General features: G+C 32.7%; 1 protein-coding gene and 1 pseudogene across 7 annotated transcripts in view; one reads left to right on the top strand and one right to left on the bottom strand.

Annotated features, from left to right (window-relative positions):
• LOC145254644 (uncharacterized) overlaps positions 1 to 20890 on the top strand; it is a 237061-nt gene that overhangs the window by 45310 nt on the left and 170861 nt on the right. The gene's annotated exons all lie outside the window — the stretch shown is intronic.
• On the bottom strand, positions 1309 to 19422 carry LOC145254618 (uncharacterized; annotated as a pseudogene).

The raw sequence follows: 20890 nt of genomic DNA, 5'->3' as shown, positions 1-20890 counted from the left end.
TCTTTGGCTTAACATACATTTTTCCAAGTCCAATTGTATCACTTTCATGTGTAGTAAACTCTGTGATGTAATTGTGTATCAAGGTGTCTATGTAATTAGTAATTTAAATTTTGCTGAATCCACCAAGTATTCATTTGGTAGACAAAAGAAAATTTACAAAAGTCTTTTTCTAGTGTACCATTCTTCGCTGGCAGTATGACTGACAGGATCAGCTGAGAAAAGTCGAGCTTTCAGTAATAGGTTTCACACTATCAGCCAAGCTCTAACCTCTGTCCCATCACTGCAGTTTTGTATCCTTGTGCCTGTTTTACAAGTTCTGATGAACTCATAGCACTTGTGTCCCTTCGACATACATACTCCTGACTAACCCGACAAGCAACAAAATCCCACACTTTCATCGTTGAGGTCTCAATTTTTAGAAAATGGACCAAAAGGAATGTTTTCTTTTTCTTTTTCTTTTTTTTAACATTTCTTTTGGTCCCCTTCTTTCTGGAAAAGAGATTATATTCTCAAAATATCAAAGACTTCTACCATCCTCATTATATCAAACAGCAAGTCTATTTTATTACTTTGTATCTATAATTGATCTGGAAAATAAATCAATAATTGAAGATATAAAAAAAAAAGCAAGCTCTACAAAACCATTTTTCGTTTGTCCATTTTTTGTCTATACGTCACATCATTTTAACACCCAATTCCCCTGCCTTGCTATAGCCTTCTTATACTCTTCCTCATTTATTTACCAGCAATGCTTAAAGCAAAGTACCTTTCCCTCTGATCGAATTAAAAAAATATCATTTACATTGCTTAATGTCCCAAATAGATAAAAACGGTTAAATAAATTTCTCCAACCTATATTCAGATTACTCGCTTGCTATACATCTGCTTTCGAATTATTGCATTTCTTAGTTTGCAATTTTTATGTTGTAAAGGAGGACTACAGATGCGAGAGTGAACGTTTGAATCTGTGCCTTCAGCTGGTAGACTAAAGAAGCATTAAACAACTTGTAGTTGAGTGGAAACTACCCTGAGGTAAATGACACCCCCCTCCCCCAATTGTGGTTGCATATTTGATAAACCAGACAGTTATGCAAACACACAAAACTGTATAAATTAAATTGTATTTATTTGTATAAATTTACAAATGATTATAATTTCTATTCATTTTGAAGCTCCTCCCAGATATATGATGTGCATCGCTGCTAATTTTCGATATTCATATAAAATATAGATTAATCTTTTTAAACTGTTTATTCAACTTAAATTTTTTTTAATGTTGTTTAGTATTATACTGCTGGATGTTCACTTTATATATAGGTCCCCTTTCTGTCTGTTTCTATTTCTCTTTTTTGTCTTTTATCTTCTTTTTCTTTCTCTTTTTCGTTTTTCTCTGTTCACATTTATATATAGTTCACCTTTTTGCCACTGTCTTGTTTTCTATATTACTTTTTCTCTTTTTCTTTTTTCTTATTTTCTATCTTTTCTCATTTTCTTCTATCGCTTTCTTTCTCTTCTCTTCCTTTCTCTTTTCTTTTTTCTTTGCTTTTTCACATTTTTTAAAATTTATCTCATTTAAAAAGATTTTCTCATTCTAAAAAATTTTTCTCATTTTTTGATTTTTTTTCACATTTTTTAATTTTTCCCCATTTTCTTTTTTTCTTCTTTTTTTCAATGTTCCCATTTTCTTTTTTTTTTTTTCAATTTCTCCATTTTCTGTTTTGAATTTTCCCCTTTTCTTTTTTGCAATTTTCCTCTTTTCTTGTTTGCAATTTTCTCCTCTTATCTTTCTTTTTGCTTTTTATCTTTTAGTTTAGTTTATTTTTGTTATCTTTTTATTTTTTCTGGTTTTTTTTTCTTTCTTTTCTATATAATTTGCTATAAACTTGAATGCTCGTCTTATGTTGTCTGAACACAAATGTGTACTAATAATACTAATAATATCAATATATTTGGGTTTCTCTGCTGATCGATTCCACAGTCGCCCATGACTACACCTTTCTATATTCTTCATTTTTCTTCACCTCATCTCCTGTAAAACAACAAGCACTTGTTTTCTCTTGGTTGTTCAAAATTTTGTTTACTATTTTCTGATTTAAAAAAAGAAATTTCTATTCGCTTACATTAATCACTAAACTTTTATTTAAGCAAAGAAAACATGATGCATGTTCTTGCTGCATTCACAAAGATTTAAATCATGTAAACACCCATGAATCATAATTTTTGTTGTTTGGAAGGGGTGGGGGGGTCTAACAAGTGTATTTGAAGGTATTTGTAAAAAGTGAAATTTTTGCATAGCTGCACAAATGAAGTTGTGTTTTAATCAGAAATTGTATCAGGCCCAATGAGATCTGGGATTGAAATATGATTGCAGTTGTGCAGTTATTCATCGCGTTTTTTTGCATTGTATGAATGCTTCTGAAATGGAATTATTTTTTGTTGTTCAAATTTTTTTATGATGTTACATCTCTTTATAAAGTTAGATATGAGTCTATATATATATATGTTTATATGTACAGGTCTCGCTACTAAACTAATTAACCGATCATTATGAATGTTGGAACACAACTGTTAGGCGTAAAGAGTCATAATGCAGGTCATATTTAGTTAAATTTAGTTTTACACAAAGAGGGCAAAAATTCAGACGCCTCAATTTTTTGTGAAATTTTGACAATAGTTATTCAACAGCAGTTAATAAATATTAACCAAATTTTGTTTTTGAGTATTTTAAAGTGTTTTTAGTGTGCATAATATGAACACAACCGGCATTTGAAAATTCAAATATTTCAGGTTTACATTAAATTTGATTCATAATAATTAGGCACTAATTAACAAGATTTTCTGCATTTTAATTTTGTTTTAAGACCCCTTAAAAATTAACCTTAAATTTTAGCCATTTTTTTTTTTTTTTTTTTTTTTTTTTAGAATAAAAAATCATGTAACGGATTTTAATCTTAATTGGAAGAAGATTTTTAGACATAAGGTTAAATAGCATTATATCTAGATTTTAATCTTTGTAAGGGGACATGTGTTGTAATATTGTCTGCATGAAGAGATAATTTTACCTATCCTGGGTTGGGTATTCTTCTTGTTTGTGTGTATGGCTGTATAATCTATAATATAAAAGCAAAAATGTGTGTGTGCATTTTTTTTTTGTATGTCTGCCAAAGGCTTTTGGGGGGTGCGCTCAGAAGGGTCACTAAATTGTACAACTTTTTATATGCTGTCTAGATTATAATATGTCCGATTTACAAAACAAGGTCATCTGAATGTTTATTATGTTACAAAATTTGCGCTGTGATTTCATTTTCTCTACTACTATAAGGTGATGTTTGACCTAGAAAACCGCAAGTTTACGTTTAACTACCTGCATTTTTAAACATTTAATTTCATCCTTCCTCACTTCTCTGCCCATGTAGCATTATGGTAAGTTGTCAGGCTATTTGTCTCAAGGCTTCTGATTCGAGCCTACTTCCTCCAAAAACTTTTATTTTATTTTCTTTTACAACCAGGCAACGCCGCTAGTGTTAAAGAAAGTTGGATGTTTTAGCTTTAGTTATGAAGCAGTTATTAATGTTTCGGGATGATGAATTAAATACAGGTTTAACATTTAAATGTTATTAATAATTATTGGTATCCGAAAAAGGAAGGATTGGATTTAGTAATTCATTCTCGCTCGTCCATTCGTTTGTTCATATTTTTCTCAATAACCACGCCTTGAATTTAAAAAAAAATTTGCACAAACATTAGTCATGTGGAAGTAAATTTTTCACTTGTGTAGGGGGACCCCGCATGCTCAATTTGTTCAAATAGAAACAAGAAACAACTTGGCCAATTTTTTCTCTTTCTTTTTTTTACTACTACTATTACTACTAATATATATATATATATATATATATATATATATATAGAAGAGGTGTTCCAAAAGTAATGCCTCCTATTTTTTATTTTGCTCGAATGGATCAGAGAGGATTGCAAATTGCATTGTTATGATGACTGAACTTATGCATTCGTGATCTGAAAGTTTCATCTTTCTATTGCAGATATTGACGGTGTGAGACAACCCTTGTCATGGATATATGTTTAGTAACAAAGATGCATCATTGAATTCCTAAGAAAAGTATATTAAGAGTGGTGATGACTACGTAGAAAAATAAATTCTGGTGAGTTGGCACCACTCCCGTCTTTGTAGCTCTTAAACTTTTGGAGTTAAAAAAGACAGAAGGCTTTACTTTGGAACAGTTCTCTGGTGTGTTCAAGGTTTAAAATATCAAAAAGTAAAAACCATTGAATTTCACAAGGTTGTAAATAGTACTCAATAAAAAGAGCAAGATATTATTTTATTCAATTTAGGTAAGCAAAATTACCATTAGTCGCGACAATAAATCTACTGTCTCAGTCTAAAAAGACTTCACCAGGGGACAAAAACAGCCTCTGGTCTTAGTTAAAGCAAAACTTTTAATCCGACAGTAAAATCCACAAACTTACTTTCCCCTTTTTTGATCTTGCTCCCTTTTCTTTGTCTAGCTTCTCTTTTTTCAACTCTCTCCTCTCTCTCTCTCTGTCTATCTTTTCTCTCTCCTCTCTCTTTATCTTTTCTCTCTCCTCTCTCTCTATCTTTTCTCTCTCCTCCCTCTCTATCTTTTTCTCTCTCCTCCTCTCTCTGTCTTTCCCCTCTCCTCCTCTCTCTGTCTTTCCCCTCTCCTCCTCTCTCTGTCTATCTTTCCTCTCTCCTCTGCTCTCTGTCTATCTTCCCCTCTCCTCTGCTCTCTTTCTATCTTTTCTCTCTCCTCTCTCTATCTTGTCTCTTTCTTTCGCTCATTTTCTCTCTCCCTGATCTTCTCTCTCTATATTGTCTTTTTCTCATCCTGTCTCTCTATTTAGTCACATTTCTTCTCTGTTTTAATATTGTTTCTCTCCTCTTCTCTCTCTAGCTTATTTTTCTCTTCCTCTTTCTCTCTCTTTAACGTCTTTCTCTTCCTTTCTCTTAAGCTTGTTTCTCTCCTCCTCACTCTCAAGCTTGATTCTCTCCTCCTATCTCTTTAACTTGCCTCTCTTCTCTAGAAAGAAAGAGAAAGAGAGACTTGATAAAGAGACAAGATCTCTATCTTATCTCTCTCCTCTATTTCCTTTTTCCCTTCTTTTTATATTGTCTCTCTTCTCTCCTCTTCTCCCGGTCTCTCCTCTTCTCTACCCTGTCTATCTTGTCTCTCCTCTTCTCCCTGTCTCTTCTCTTCTCCGCCCTGTTGATCATGTCTCTCTCCCTTTCCGCCCTGTCTCTCTCCCTTTCCGCCCTGTCTCTCTCCCTCTCCGCCCTGTCTCTCTCCCTCTCCGCCCTGTCTATCTTGTCTCTCCCCCCTCTCTATCTTATCTCTCCCCCCTCTCTATCTTGTCTCTCCCCCTCTCTATCTTGTCTCTCCCCCTCCTTCCTGTCTATGTTATCTCTTCCCCCCTTCTATTCCTTGTCCATCTTGTCTCTCCCCCCTCTATTCCTTGTCCATCTTGTCTCTCCCCCCTCTATTCCTTGTCCATCTTGTCTCTCCCCCCTCTCCTCCCTGTCCATCTTGTCTCTCCCCCTCTTATCCATCTCTATCTTGTCTCTCCTCTCTTCTCTTTCTCCATCTCATCTCTCTTCCCCTCTCTTGATCTCGGTTCTTTTCCCTCTTCTCTCTCCACTTCTATCTTTGTCTAGTTTCTCTCTTCCATCTCTCTCTTCTCCTTGTCTCTCTTCTTCCCTATTTTGTCTCTCTTCCCCTCTTTATTTCTATATCTTGTCCCTCTCTCCCTCTTTCTCTCTATCTTGTCCCTCTCTTTCTCTCTATCTTGTCCCTTTCTCCCTCTTTCTTTTTATCTTCTCTCTCTCCCTCTATCTCTCTATCTTGTATCTCTCTCCCTCTATCTCTCTATCTTGTATCTCTCTCCCTCTATCTCTCTATCTTGTATCTCTCTCCCTCTATCTCTCTATCTTGTATCTCTCTCCCTCTATCTCTCTATCTTGTATCTCTCTCCCTCTATCTCTTTATATTGTATCTCTCTCCCCTCTCTCTATCTTGTATCTCTCTCCCCTCTATCTTGTGAAAAGAATTAAAGTGAAAAAAAGAAAAAAAATGAGAAAAAGAAATGAGATAAAAGGCTCTTGTCTCTTTCTCCCTCTCTCTCTCTCTTTATCCTATCTCTCTTCCTCTTTCTCTCTCTACCATGTCTATCTCGTCCTAGCTTTCTATTTTATCTCCCCACCCTCTCTCTATCGTCTCTCCTCTCTCTATCATGTCTCTCTCCCCACCCTTTCTCTCTATCTTTCTTCCCACCCTTCCTTTTCTCTCTATTATGTCTCTCTCTTCCTACTCTATTTCTCCCTTTTCTCTCTCTATCTTGTCTCTCTCCTCTTTTCTAGTTTTTGTCTCCTCTTATTTTCTCTCTTTCTCTCTCTATCTTCTTTCTCTCCTCCATTTCTATCTTCTCTGTCTATATATTCTATCTCTATCTACTCTCCCCCCTCCCCCTATCATACACCCTCCATTTCCCCCTTACAGTAACTACCATAACACACACGCACTTATGGTCTGCTTAGCGAACGCCTTTTCTATGGTTTCCTCAGTCCTTTTACTACTCTCCCACTCTTCTCCTTTTATGCATATGACTTGGTAAAAAAAGCTGATTGGCAGCTTTTTTAATCATTGCTGGCTGGTGACAAGAATGATTATGATTGACAAATGAACTAGTTATATTGATCTGTGACAATTTGCAGTTTCCACACTCTGCCTCCATCTCTCGTTCCTTGAAGAAGGTGCTGTCGAGGGGGTGGGGACAAAGCCTACTACTGTATGTTCTCAATGAGAAAATAAAAGCAGTTCTTCCAGCTTCCTCTCGGCTTCTCTCTATCTCGCCTGTTGATGATGTATAATCATTCTTCTGACTTGTTTGTTTCATCCTTCACCCCCCTCTCTCTCTCTCTCTCTCTCTCTCTCTCTCTCTCTCTCTCTCTCTCTCTCTCCAATTGTCATCTGTTTTAGTTAGAAGATAAAATTAAATTTATTTATGGCCATCTTGGTAAAAACGTTATTCCTCTTTGGATACCTTACTTAAATGATTGCATTTCAACATTTTAATGAAAATTTCTAGTAGATATAATAAATGACTCGTGTTCTATCAAGTCAACTGGTCTCTCTTTCTTCCCCCTTTCTCTTACTTTCACAGTACCTTAAATACCAAAATTGGATGGAGAAGAAAATCGAGAGTTCAAAGACTTTAAATCACTTTAAATTTTCAAAGAATCACAAAATAAATACATTGATGATATTCCTTCTTATCTAGGTACTTCTGCAGTTTACGGACCGTGCTAAATTTTAGATAGGATATTCAAGTTAAATTAAATTTTTACGGTATCTTTTGTTAATCAATTCTTTAGGTGAAAGTACAGAATAGTTTGTAGAAATAAAAGATGAGAAGTCTCATTCTAACATTAAATAAACAGTTTTATTGGTCATCTTGGTAAGAATAAAGGAAACTGGTTAGTCATGGAAAGTGTTCCTGTGTGTAGATGAAAGATTAGACAGGCTTTTTGAAAGCGGCAGGGTTCATGTATGTTTGTGTCTAAAGTAGTAGAGGAAACGTGCGTCACGAAAGATTAGAGACAGTACTGTAGGATGAGAAAGAGAGTTTGTATGTTGTACTGCATTGAAGTCTGTGTGTGGCTCAAAAGAGGTCAAAAATGCCCCCAAATGGACAAAAATGACATGTTTTGCCCCATAACTTTTGATCTATCCATTAGATTTTTCTGAAACTTGGCCAAAATGTGGAGCTCATTGTTCTTAATATAAATCCAGTATGGGTGACCCTGGCAAAATTCTGGTCCACGTCCCCAGGGACTTTCAGTGCTAAAAATTCACCTTTTTGTGGCTCTTTTTTTATATTTCTCAACAAAAACTTGATATGTCTGACTATATAATGTTTTTTCACAGTGGTCAACTCAAATATACATGTGTTAAGGCCTGAAACTGCACCGCTATCCATTTACACTGGGATTTGACATCCCTAGGGGCTTAAAAGAAGTAAAAAATGCCCCAAAATAACACTTTTTGCCTCATAGCGTTTGATCCATCCATTAGATTTTCCTGAAACTTGGCCAAAATGTGGAGGCCATTGTTCTTAATCTAAATTCAGTATGGGTAACCCTGGCAAAATTCTGGTTCGCATCCCTCTGGAACTTTTAGGGCTAAAAAAACATGCCTTTTTGGAGCTATTTTTTCATATTACTCAAAAACTTGATATGTATGTCTATGTAGTGGTTTTCCATGGTGCTAAATTCAAATATACATGTCTTAAGGTATGAAACTGCACCATTTGTCTATTTTCACTGGAATTCAGTGTTCCCAAGAGCTCAAAAAGGATCACAAATGCCCCCAAATTGCAAAAAATGACACTTTTTGGCCCATAACATTTGCCTTATGCATTAGATTTTTCTGAAACTGGGCGAAAATGTGAAGGCAACGTTGGCCCTTCACACTTCTCACATTCATCATTTCTTCACTATTTTTTGTGGCGTCATCTCACATGCAGCAGCAGAGGGGGACCATGCACGCGCAGCTTGTTTTTTTTGTTGTTTTTTTTTTTAATGAATACTCAACTGAAAGTAGAATCAAAATAATAAGCAAAAATAGAACAAACTTTTTAAAAATCCATTTAAAAAAAAAATTAAATTGCAAAATTAAATCCATTAGAATGATTTATTTATTCATAAACAAGTCAACCATTTTAATTTTGTGTTAATAGTTAAAAAAGATTACTTTGTGACCCTTCAAAATTGGAAAGAAATTTGGAAGCATATAAGCTTTTCTGGCTTAAAATTTGTAATAAATTATCATGTATTGAAAGTTTTGACAGGCATTTACATTTAAGTTTTCTGTCATAAAATACGCTTAAATATATTTAAATTCAAGCAGATTTCGTATTTATTATTACCAGAGCCAATTCTCTATTGATTATTATATAGTACTTAATATATAGTACTGATTTCAAAAGTTTTTAAAGAAGTGATTTGAGTGCTATTAGCTAAAATCAAAACTAAAACATTTAGTGCTCCAGTCATGTTCCCTACTGTTTGAACTATCAACACATAGATAAGAGAGATTTAAAATTAAACCATTTCAAGTTATGAATGAATTTTCACATGCGCAAAAATAATAAAAATATTTCGACAAGTTGAAATGAACATTTTTGCTTTTCAGCTTGCCGACATATTTCTGTATGTGTAATTTATCCATCCAAACAAAAATTTTACTAGTTATAAACCATTCTTGGTGAATGATTTACTATTTTCTGTTAATTTCACTGTTATATGATCAGTAGTTTAAGAGTGTATTGATTAAATATTTTCATACAAACATCTACTCTTTTATTTATGTAGATTAAAATATTAACTTAACAAACATTAGTTATAGTTTTATAGTAATTTGGTTGAATTAATAATTTTATGAGCAAACGATATAAAATATAACTCTGAAAATGCTTTGTAAAAAACAAAAAAATAAATTAGTAAAAACAGCTAATGGCAGAGTTATAAAAAAAATTGGAAGTCAAAAGGGATTTCCAAGCCATGTGGGGTAGATACGGAGTGCTATGAATAAATACATTTAAGTATACTTTGTTTTATTATTGTGATGTATATTTCTCCTGTGTTTTGTTCTATAGGCAAGAGTATTATAAGTTACTTGTCTTGCCTTGCCCCCTAAAAAAGTTATTTTGAAAATTTAGTTCTCACATTCGATTAGCAATGTTTCTGGCAAAGGTGAAAGAATTGCTGTTGTTTTAAATGGATAGATAGTATGTGAAGATTTTCAATCTTCTCACAGTATTCATCATCATTCAACTGTCAATCTGTTCACCCCATTAACCCTCATCTTCAAGAGTTTTTTTTTTTTTGTAGCTTTCATAAGTGGGTTGCTCATTTGTAAGCAAGAAAATATATATGAATCTCTCTCTCCTCGTCTTTCCATCATTTACAAACCACACCATTCTACTTTTTCGATATGAAATTAAATCCTAAATCTTTAACTTCATTAAAATAAAAAAAATCGTCTGCATTTCATCATGTTCTAAATTCTTGACATCATATGGAAGAGTCCATCAGTGGCTTCAATAGTTTCATAGATAGAGAACACGTTACACACATCTCGGTAGATGGATAGATATATACAATTCTATTGATAGGGTACAAAACTGTCTTTGAAATTTAGTGAGCGATGACATTTTTGTCTCCCTATTTCCTCTTTCTTACAGAAGAGATGTTGTGAGTCTATCTCTGCTCTATCATTATTTTTTATGGTAGGTGCACGACTGAGCTCAAATCTGTGGTCCCTAAAGTTCACAATAAATACTCACTTAGCTGCAACAACCACCAACAACTTCTCTCGCTCTCTATCTGTGCCTAAAGTTAAATGAAAGCTCTATGAGCAGATTTCATTTCTAGAATTGACCATCTGCGGAACACAATACCATGTGGCTGCTTCCTAGCTGACTATAACATGGTTAAATCTTATGTCAATAAGTTCTTGTTAAGTGGTCTCTAATCTGACCCTACCAAAGTTCCACCATAAGTTCAACATCTACCTTACACTTAACCCTTATCCTTGAGTGGCCGCTGGGCCTTGATGTGGTAACCACCCAAATAAAAAAAAAAGCTTTTCTTCTATCTATATATGATTAAAACTTTGTAGATCTTATTCCTCAATTTTTTAGATGAGGATGGATAATTTGTATTATTTGGACTATTGTTCTCATTTTGAGTATTATTTTAACGTTTCAGTCGATGTAACCTCTGACCTTCTTCAGGTGTATCTTGTTGAACTCTGCAATCTGCATGCAATTAAGTATGAAACCCTTTATTTACTCCACAGGAGGTAGCATGTTTTCATTCTGTTAGAAATTTTAAGTAATTCACAATTGTATTCTTAGTCTCGCCCGCCAGAAGAGTGTCACTTACAACTGAATTTTGTATGAAGTATGAATTATGGAGCCTTAAACCTATTCTTGTTTTTCGATGTACAATCTTACTATTTATCATTATACTGTGGATCTTGTTTGTTATCTTGATTCCTTGTTTGTCTCCTTTCACAGTGGATGACATCATGACGTCAACCATTAAACAGAATATAAACGACCTGTGATGCTTTGTAGAAGTGTGTGTATGTGTGTGTGTGTGTGTGAATGTCTATATACTACACAAGCCATCTAGACCTATTAAAACTCTATGAAGCTTGCTTGTTATAGTGCACACTGGATAATATCACATAAAGCTAATAAAGGTTGAATGATAATAGTAGAAAACCAGGGAGGAAGAAAGAGGGAGTAGATAAAAAGATAAAAAGAATTCATGATCATTATCAAGAAGAAAAACAATATATTTACTTGAAAATGCATGTCAGAAAGGATGAATGACCACTTTTGAAAAAAAAAAATAAGGCAGATTTATTGAATAATAGAGATAACAAATACTGGCCTGATGAGTAATCTAGGTATTGTTTAAAAAGCTGTTGGTAATTATTTGTTTCTTTTAAGATTTTGAAACCTTATAATTAAAAAAGTGAATCTTAAAAAACAAAATTTGATAAAAAATTTATTTATTTTTTTTTTTTTTTGCCTGACTCTGGTTCCTCCTTGTATTACTTTCTCGAGCAAGAACTTGGATTCTTGTCCAAAATTCCTCCTATATTAAAATAGAAAAAATAAATGATGGATTTATCCATGATAAAATAAAAATGTCATATTCTAAAAATCACATAACTTGATGAAGTAGTTTTACTTTTATCAAGAAAATAATTTTTAATCAATTAATGGGAATTTGTAGGCATTACAATATCAATCTTGCAAGCTTGAATTATTGAGTTATCTTCCTTTGTTTTAGATTATTTTCAAAATGGCAGACAAGACATCCACTCTTCTGTTAGTCATAAAATTTGATTTCTTTTTTGGTCCCCCAACAAAAGAGGGATTGGACCCAGTAATTCACTCCCATTCATTCGTTCGTTTGTTCGCACTTTTCTCAATAACCATGCCTTGGATTTTTTAAAAAAATTTTGCACAAACATTAGTCATGGTGAAAGTAATTTTTTATTTTTCCGAGATAACTCTGGTTGTTCCCCTAGGGGCCATTATAGGGGTAAAATTGCCCCCAAATCGTTCATCTGTTCATTTCTTGGCACTTTTCTCAATAATCATCCCTTGGATTTATTTTTACATTTTGCACAAACATTAGTCATGGTGAAAGTAAATTTTTCACTTGTAGAGGGAGGACCTGCATGCTTGGCATGTTTAAAAATAAAATTGCTTGACCAATTTACGTGATTTTTGGAATATGATATTTTTGTTTCATCACAGTACATACCTCTTACAGATCTTTCTTTATCTTTGTTTTTTAATATAGGGAGAATTCTGGACAAAAACCAGAACTTGTCTTTCTACCAGAATTCAAAAAGAACTTTTGTTTCTTTTTTTTTGTGTGCCTAACACCAATCTCAATTTTCATGAACAGAGTTTCTTTCCAAGAACTTTTCATCTGTAGAACACATTGTTTGCTTGAGGACATGGTCTATCCAATGTCAATAAAAATTTGTCATAAATCGTCATCAAAATTTATTTATTCAATTCATTATTATACATATCAATCAATTATCAACCTATCCATCACACTAGCTCTAATCTTTGAGTGGGTTCTAAACTTAATGAGTGGTAACTCGTTAGTTAAAAAAGAAAAAATAAGTTATGCAAATGAAATCATTTTCTTAGTTGTCTAATGAAAGCTGATAGCCATTCGCAATCTGTCATCACTGCTGCCAACGTGATATGATATCAACGTGATTACTTTTATCATTAACTGTTTAATCGTAATATCTTAGACTTTCAAGAATAATAAAGATATCATATTTTATGAGTTTTTTCAAACATTTTTATTGTTTTACAAGTTTAAAAGCAGCAATCTGGATTTTAAAGCTTGTTTTTCCATAGAACTGGTTGACACTTTGGCCCATATAGTTAAGAGTTCAGAATAATTTTAAAAAGTAAATAAAAGGTATTTTAATGAAGGAATGTTTTATTGGAGTAAAAATATAAAAGCTATAAACTATAACTTGCACACACTTGTACTGGAGAGAATTTGAATGCCTACTAGACACCATTTTTGTATGTCAGGACAACTTGACATGTAGATATTTCACCATACAAGTGAATGCTAACTGAATAGGGGTTCAAACTAGCTTTGCTAAAAAGGAAAACAGGTTTAAACTAGCTTTACTAAAAAGGAAATCGAGTTTAAACTAGCTTTGCTAAAAGGGAGAACATGTTCAAACTAGCTTTGCTAAAAGGGAGAACATGTTCAAACTAGCTTTGCTAAAAAGGAAAATCGGTTTAAACTAGCTCAAAATAACATATTTAAAGCTCAAATAAGATCCCCCGAATATGACTACCCCACACTGGCTTCTACAAGGAATGATGCACCTTTTCCAATTAATGTTATTTATATATGTTAAATTGAATTTAAAAAAAAAAATCTTAATGCTGAAATATTTGAAGTTATAAATTTATTATATTTTTTACTAGAAAATCTTATTTTTTTCTTTTCCAATTTTAACAACTAGTCCTTTTACGCTTCTAAATTTAATCTTAACCAGATTACTTTTCATGGTTACATATTTTTGTGTAAACCATGATTTTTCCAGGTTTTGCTTTAAAATAATATTTTCTTTTTTGTGTTCAATATCATACGCATTGTTAACAATCCATAAAAAAAAAATATTACCAACTTCTTAAATTGACTAAATAAAAAAAAAAAGCAAATAAGACATAATTAAGTAAATAAACAGAAATAAAGTACAGAGAAACTGAGAAACAGAATTAATGGACGACGTCGTAAGTGCAAGATTATCAGCCCTAACCCGGCTAAGAGCATCATTTTTGTTGGCTCTCTCTATATAACTCAAATAAGATGGCATGTGAGCTACATTCCCGTGATTTGTGAAGGTATCGGTGATAAAAAAGTTGCTATGGTAACCAACAGCCAATCAGAACAAACGTCTTTAAAACGGCAATTTTGAAAAAGTTGCTATTGTAACCAACAACCAATCAGAAGAAACCGTCTCTCATGTTCCTTACTTATTCTTAAGACTTTTGAACACCAGTAATTTTATTATACCTTTTGTTTTAATGAATGAAAATTGAAAAATTTTTATTTTAAGATATAGCTGAGAAAGTGACCTATGAATTGTAAAAATTGTTTGAAATTTAGTCGCAAAATGAGTGAGCGGTGAAGCTTTAAAGCAGTTCTAAATGAGTAAAACTAACACTTAGCCATATATTTAAACATGGTAGTGTTTGAATGATATATGAGAAAGAGAGAAAAGTGTGTGTGTTTTAGGGGGAATAAACATAGGGCTGAAGTATGTTTGTAAGATCAAAATAGATTTATTATGAATAATACTATGCACTGATCATTCAATAAATCATATCGGTGATTGCAAAATGGAAGATCTGTCTCAAGGAGCTAAGAAATCACTGCAGTCTTATCTTCATTAGGCCGAATCTTTGGCATCATTTGAAACCACCAATACAATTAATAGAATTAGCAGTGTATATACATGATATATATACACTTTTGAGTTTTTATAAAAGAGCTATATATTTTTATGATCTATATCCCTTATAATATTGTTTGAATTGTTTAAAATAACAAACTCAGTTAAGTTATGCTTTCGGTTTGAAAGCATATATAGGGAATTGGTTGCATCCCAATGATCAGAGGAAAGAATCAGTCCACAGTCATAATTCTTATTTCGGCAAAATAAAAAAAATAAATAAAAATTTTAATTGTGAACTGATTCTTTATTTTGGTAATTGGGATATAACCAACTCTGTGTGTGTGTACTCTTCTTTCATAACCATAAATAAGTCTGTTTGTTTTTAAGTTATCTTTACAAATAATATAGAAGAAACCTGTTGTTTTGCTAAATTATGTGATTATGATGTGTACAAATATACTATATAAATTAGCTTAAGAAAACACTCTTTGTTTAAATGTTAATTCAAAATTATTAAAGAAGGGTTGAATCAACACATAGTGAGAGAGGACAAGAGAAATACATAGATAGCTAACTGAAAGATGGGTTACTTGTTCAGTTAATTATAAATTAAAGCTAACTAGAAGAATAAAAATGGAAACATTTTTTAAACATAGCTCAATCTCAGAACTAAAGAATATTTTAGTATATATTTTGTGTCATTGCGTCCCTAATTAACTGTCTACATACGCAGTCGGTTTTTAATGTGGCAAACATCCAGCTCTCTTAAAAATGGGCACTCTGGATTGGGACAAAAATTAAGATTGTTTCAGTCTAGAAGGATCTCTCTTTCACCAACCGAGAACCAAAAAGATAAAATTCAATTGTTTAATTTGATAGTGAAAAAAGTGTAAGTATATATTAAAAAAAATAAATTAAACTTAATAATATACACAACCTTTGTTGCTAATTGAACAAGTTATTTATGTTCCATGTTTCCGTTCAGTCTCGAAAGACAAAGGATACCCCTTAAGGGTAGTAGCGCGTGTAATTGTGAGGTAAGGGTTGCGTAATCTCCAACCACACCTCTCCTGAATCGGCACTGTTTGAGTCCAGTGGCAAGGAGAAGACCAGGACGACTGGAAACAATGCCGAGATAACTAACAATGCTTAACTTCGGTGATCTAGCAGGAACCGGTGTGTCAACATGATTATGCTGTATAATTTATGTTAGGACTTTGCAAAAACTGCAGTTAATGATTGGAGGACTTCCATAAACCTGTTCTTTCAGCATATAAAAAATTGAGACATCCAACATAGATTAGTATTTCAACGAGTTTATATAGAAGATCAAGTTTCAGCAATTTGTGAGAAGCAGGTGTAGATATTTTTGGAACATTACTCATTATACTATTTCCACAACCACAGGTAGTGTGCCACTTATATAACAACCAGAAGCCATAACATCTTGTCTCCCCTTTCCTGCAGTAATGTTTCAGATTTCATTAAACTTCTTCAACAACAATATTTTCATTACAGTGCTGACATCAGCGTCAGAACCAGCGCTATCCACCTCTGAAACACAGCTGGATGGGATCCTTTCAGAAGTGCTTTGCAGGCCTCCTTACTTTTATTGGTTCTCTTTTTACTTAAAATGTTCTTAAAACAATATTATATAGATATACTAGCTGTTCCGATTCGGTATTGCCTGGGAATGTATTTATTGTAATTTATTTATTTATTTTTACTATTTTTTTAAAAATATTTTTTGTTTCAATAAAAATGAACTATTGTAGGGTTGTCTCAACAGACATGTTGAGATAGGTGATAGCCATTTTGCAGAGTCGGCTTTGCCTGCAAGTATCTGTTTTGAATAAGATCATCAGAGTTTAAAGGTTGGTCAAGATCAAAGTGTAGTATCTGTTCTTCAGATGCTGCACTTCTATTTTTTGTTCTCTTTCGGAGGAGGAGAAATCCTTCACGGCTGAGACAATTTTTATTTTTGTACCTTTTCTCCATGTTAAAAAACGACCCTGGTGTCTAACTCTGTCCCGTGGGGAGACATAGTAAATAGGTACAATAATATATTTCACTGGAAGAAGAATATTGGAATGTAGAAAAGTGAGTTAAGTTTGGGCAACAGGAATAAAGGTAATATAAATACAGTTAGTTGAGTTTATTACTGCTCCTAATTATGATGATGAGAAAGAGAGAATGCCAGACTGTCTATGCGAAAGTCTGGACTCAAACCGATGTGTACCTAGTGCTAAATCCTCAGGATAGAAATCAGATTTTCAGTGTGCATGTCAATGGTGTATGAATCGCCCGTGTATTAATACGCGAACCAAACTACAACTCGACATAACAAATAATATTGCACATTCTTATAAACAAAATAGATCTCTTATACGACTGCTACAAAACTTAGTTTTTTATTTCTTTGTTGCTGTTTTTTTTTTTTTTTTTTGAGTTGGCGACCATTTGAAATATTTCCGACCCAGGCAAAATACTTTCTGGAAGAAATTAAAGCTAATTACATTTTATTCCTCTTAATGTGTTGCAATGATTCACAAGAAAACCTGATGAACCAAAATCAAGTATTGATTGTATTGGGGCAGTGGCAATATGGCAGTAAGCAATATTAATACGAAGATCGATAATAACAAAATTATAATACTACTACTATTACAACTTATACTAATAACATTATTGATAATTGTAAGAATAAAAAGAGCAATAATGATGTCAATAATACTCGTACTGAGAAAAATGTACAAAGAATAATGATACTGTTGATAGCAGTACTCATTGATACTAATAAAACTATAGCGATAAAAGTAATATTAGTAACCTTGACTAAGAAAATAAAAAAAATATTAACGATAATGTTAAGAAATAAAACAACAGTAATGATAATACTAATATCAAGACAAATAATAAGCATAATAATAATTGTAACAATAATATAGCCAATGGTAGAATAGTAGTGTTAATAGAGCACAAGAGAATACAAATAAGACTACCATTACTACTACTACTACTAATAATAATAATAATAAATCAAAGTAAAACCAAAAAGCGGAAGAATGTAGAAAAGCAAAATAGTACTAATAGTAAAAATATTTACCATCATCAACCACAACAATAAGAGTAATGCTATGATATATTTTCATTAAATTGTTAGGTGAAAGTATAGAATAGTCATAAAAATCTGCTTTCCACTTAATAATAATAGTAGTAATAGTAGGATCTGTTTTATGTATGAATGCCAATAAGCGATGCAGAATCCTGTTTTAACATTCTTACTTTCTTCAAGTGCATCTTGTGAAACTCGGGAATCTGAACTAAATTTCAAATGGAACCCTTGATTTAATATAGTCTTGTTCCATCAACCATGATTTGGGAGTAGTTTTAAGTAAGAAGTTAAATGGGGACTGAAGCCTGAATAATCCAAATAATTCAAATAATCCAAATTCCTCCATGAATTTATATTTTTATTGTTGAAAAAAAAAAAAGTTGAACAAATTAAAAAAAAAAATTCTAGTTTTGAAAGAACTAGAATTTAAATAAATTGTTCATAAAATAAATTAGTTCCACTTTTTATTTTTTATTTGTTTCATTTTTTGTTTTTTATTTTATTTTATTATGATTGTTATAACAGATGGAAAAGCCAAAAAGCTTTGGGGAACAAGTCTGGTTTAGAGGACGATGATGAGCTTGTGTGTACCCCCTCCTCTAAAGTCTGGTAGTTTCTTTTCCTTTTTCTTTCACTGTCACTATTGTTTGCTGACTTGGTATAATAGACAAGTATACACTTGTTTGTTTGTTTGTTTTTTTATTTTACAGAAAATTGTGTTTTTATTTGAAAATTTCTGACTGAACAACACTTTTCATTAAATGAAGAATTAAAATGTTTACACTGAATATAAAAAAGCCACTTACGAACAGATTGAATGTTAAGAAAAATTTATCTAATTTTAATTAAAGCCTCTTTTATTTTAATCAGTTAAATATTGGAAGATCTGACGAATTTGTTTTTGTTTCTTGAAGATGTATTAACTCATATTGTGTTGAAGAAACTCATTGGAGAAGTTAATCTGCTAGAATGCTTGAGACAAAAAAACGCAAGATATAAGTTGTTGTGGATTGAAAGCATAAAGGAAAGAGTTGATGTTGGTATTTTTAATAGCAGAGAGATTAGTCGATTACGTGATTGAAATTAATCATATGAGTGAGCAAAGCAAACTGTTGAAGTTGATGGTTAATGAGAAAATGTTCACGGCATGTCAGTTTATGCGCCACAATGTCATTTGAGTGAAGATGCAAAACCAGTTTATTACTGTAAAGAGGAAGGTTGATGAAAAAGAAGTAAGTACTTGCTGTCACAGGAGGTTTGAATGATCATATTGAAAAGACCTTTAGTAATTTTGCATGCATTTATGGATGTGGTGATAATGCAGGGTAAAAAATTTTAGAAATTGGTTTTGCCATGGACTGTTTTCAGGAAGTGAAAGCCATCTTGTTACGTATGAATCTGATATGGCAATGAGTCAAATAAAATGACAGATATCTCTTGAATGATGTTGAGGTACTTGGTACAATATTCATCCTGGGCTGGTTAAATCAGTTTCCTATGAAGGATGGCCCTATTTGTGGGAATTAGAATATGCTGACTGCACCTCTGCAGAGAATAAAAGTCCCTCAGTGGGGCCACCTCTTGGCAGTGGGTGGTGACCTGTGATGCTTTAGGACGGGATCCAGGTGGTTGAGGAGCTTCGAAGTCAGGGTTCAGCACTCCACTTCCCAACATACCACTTTGACTCTTATCTGGGCTAAATAGGTGATCGGAGAGGCCTGAGCTGATAAAATGGCTGATCATGTCAGCCTTTTTTCAGATATACAAAATCTGAATTACAATAATGGTTGCAGGGTCAATCTTGCTGAAAAAGGATGCATATCCTTTTTTGTCCCTGGGTGAATAATTATCTTGGAAATAAAAACACAAGGACAGAAAATTTAGCTGTCAATCATCAGCACAAGTATATTGACTATGCAACCCTGATGTTACTAGATAAATGGGTTTCCTTCAAAGTGCATCTCCTTGTGGGGTTCCAAGCTGGAGCGTATTGCCAATGAAATGCAAAACTTTACATATGGCACTTAACAATCAACTCCAAGCTAACGCAAATAAAATGATAAAATTATACAAAAGACCACATCCGGACACTGATACCTGTACAGAACCAAATAGTGAAATGGAAGAAGTAACCACTTAGTATGCAACATACATAGTTCTTGAGTTGGTTGAGGACAAATTCATCACCAAACTCTCACTCAAAATAATAGAAAAATATCTCACAGTCGTGATGCCAAAATCAATCAAAACAACACCTTGACAGTAGAAGTAAAAAATAAGAGTATGCTGAACGATTAAGAACCACCACACTACACAATAAAAAAACAAAAGAATACCTCCATAAATCTCTCAACACTTCAAAGGGAGTGGTGAGAAGGCCAAAACTAGATAACTGCACAATAGACGAAATCAAACAAAACTTAAAAAGAAACAACTTGTAACAGATACAAAAAAAAATTACTACAAAGAAAAATAGTGAAGAAGAACTCAACACCAATACATACATCCTCACATTTCACTCTCCCAAACCTCAAACAAGAATTAACATTGGATACATGATAACGAAAGTGAATATCTATATCCCTAATCTGCTTAGATGTTATAATTGCCAGAAATTTGGGCATCACGAGAAAAAAATTATGTAAAAATTACGGAATGGACAGATCTGACCATCATGAAGCTGAAATGCATACAAGTAGAACATTTGGCTGACTCAAGATTCTGTGAAGAATTAAAGAAAAAGATGTAATAAAAATCAAATCAAAATTCGATATTTTTTAAAATATTCGATATTTTTTTAAATAAGTAAGATTATCGGAATCATTGGGGTCATACCCTCACCAGAAATCAAAAACATTTTATCCCCCCCCCCTTTTTGATATAATGAAAAGGTCCTGACTCAATTTGGTTTGATTCAAAATAAATAAATAAAATAACATTTTATTTATTTATTTTTTTTTTGCACACATAATACCGATATATTGATTTTTTTTTTTTTTTTTTGACCAATGACAAAGACAAATTCCAAAAATAAATAAAACAAAAGATAAAGAAACCAAAAAAAAATTTATTTTATTTATTTATTTATTTTTTTTTTTCAAATCAAACCAAATTGAGTCAGGACTTTTTCATTATATCAAAAGGGAGGAGTGGGGGGGGTAAATGTTTTTGATTTCTGGTGAGGGTATGACTCCAATAATTCTGACGATCT

The sequence above is a fragment of the Euprymna scolopes genome, chromosome 30 (genome assembly GCF_053919585.1).
Source record: "Euprymna scolopes isolate OS-2025 chromosome 30, ASM5391958v1, whole genome shotgun sequence".
NCBI classification, from domain to species: Eukaryota; Metazoa; Mollusca; class Cephalopoda; order Sepiida; family Sepiolidae; genus Euprymna; species Euprymna scolopes.
This window is presented reverse-complemented; position numbering and strand designations above follow the sequence as displayed.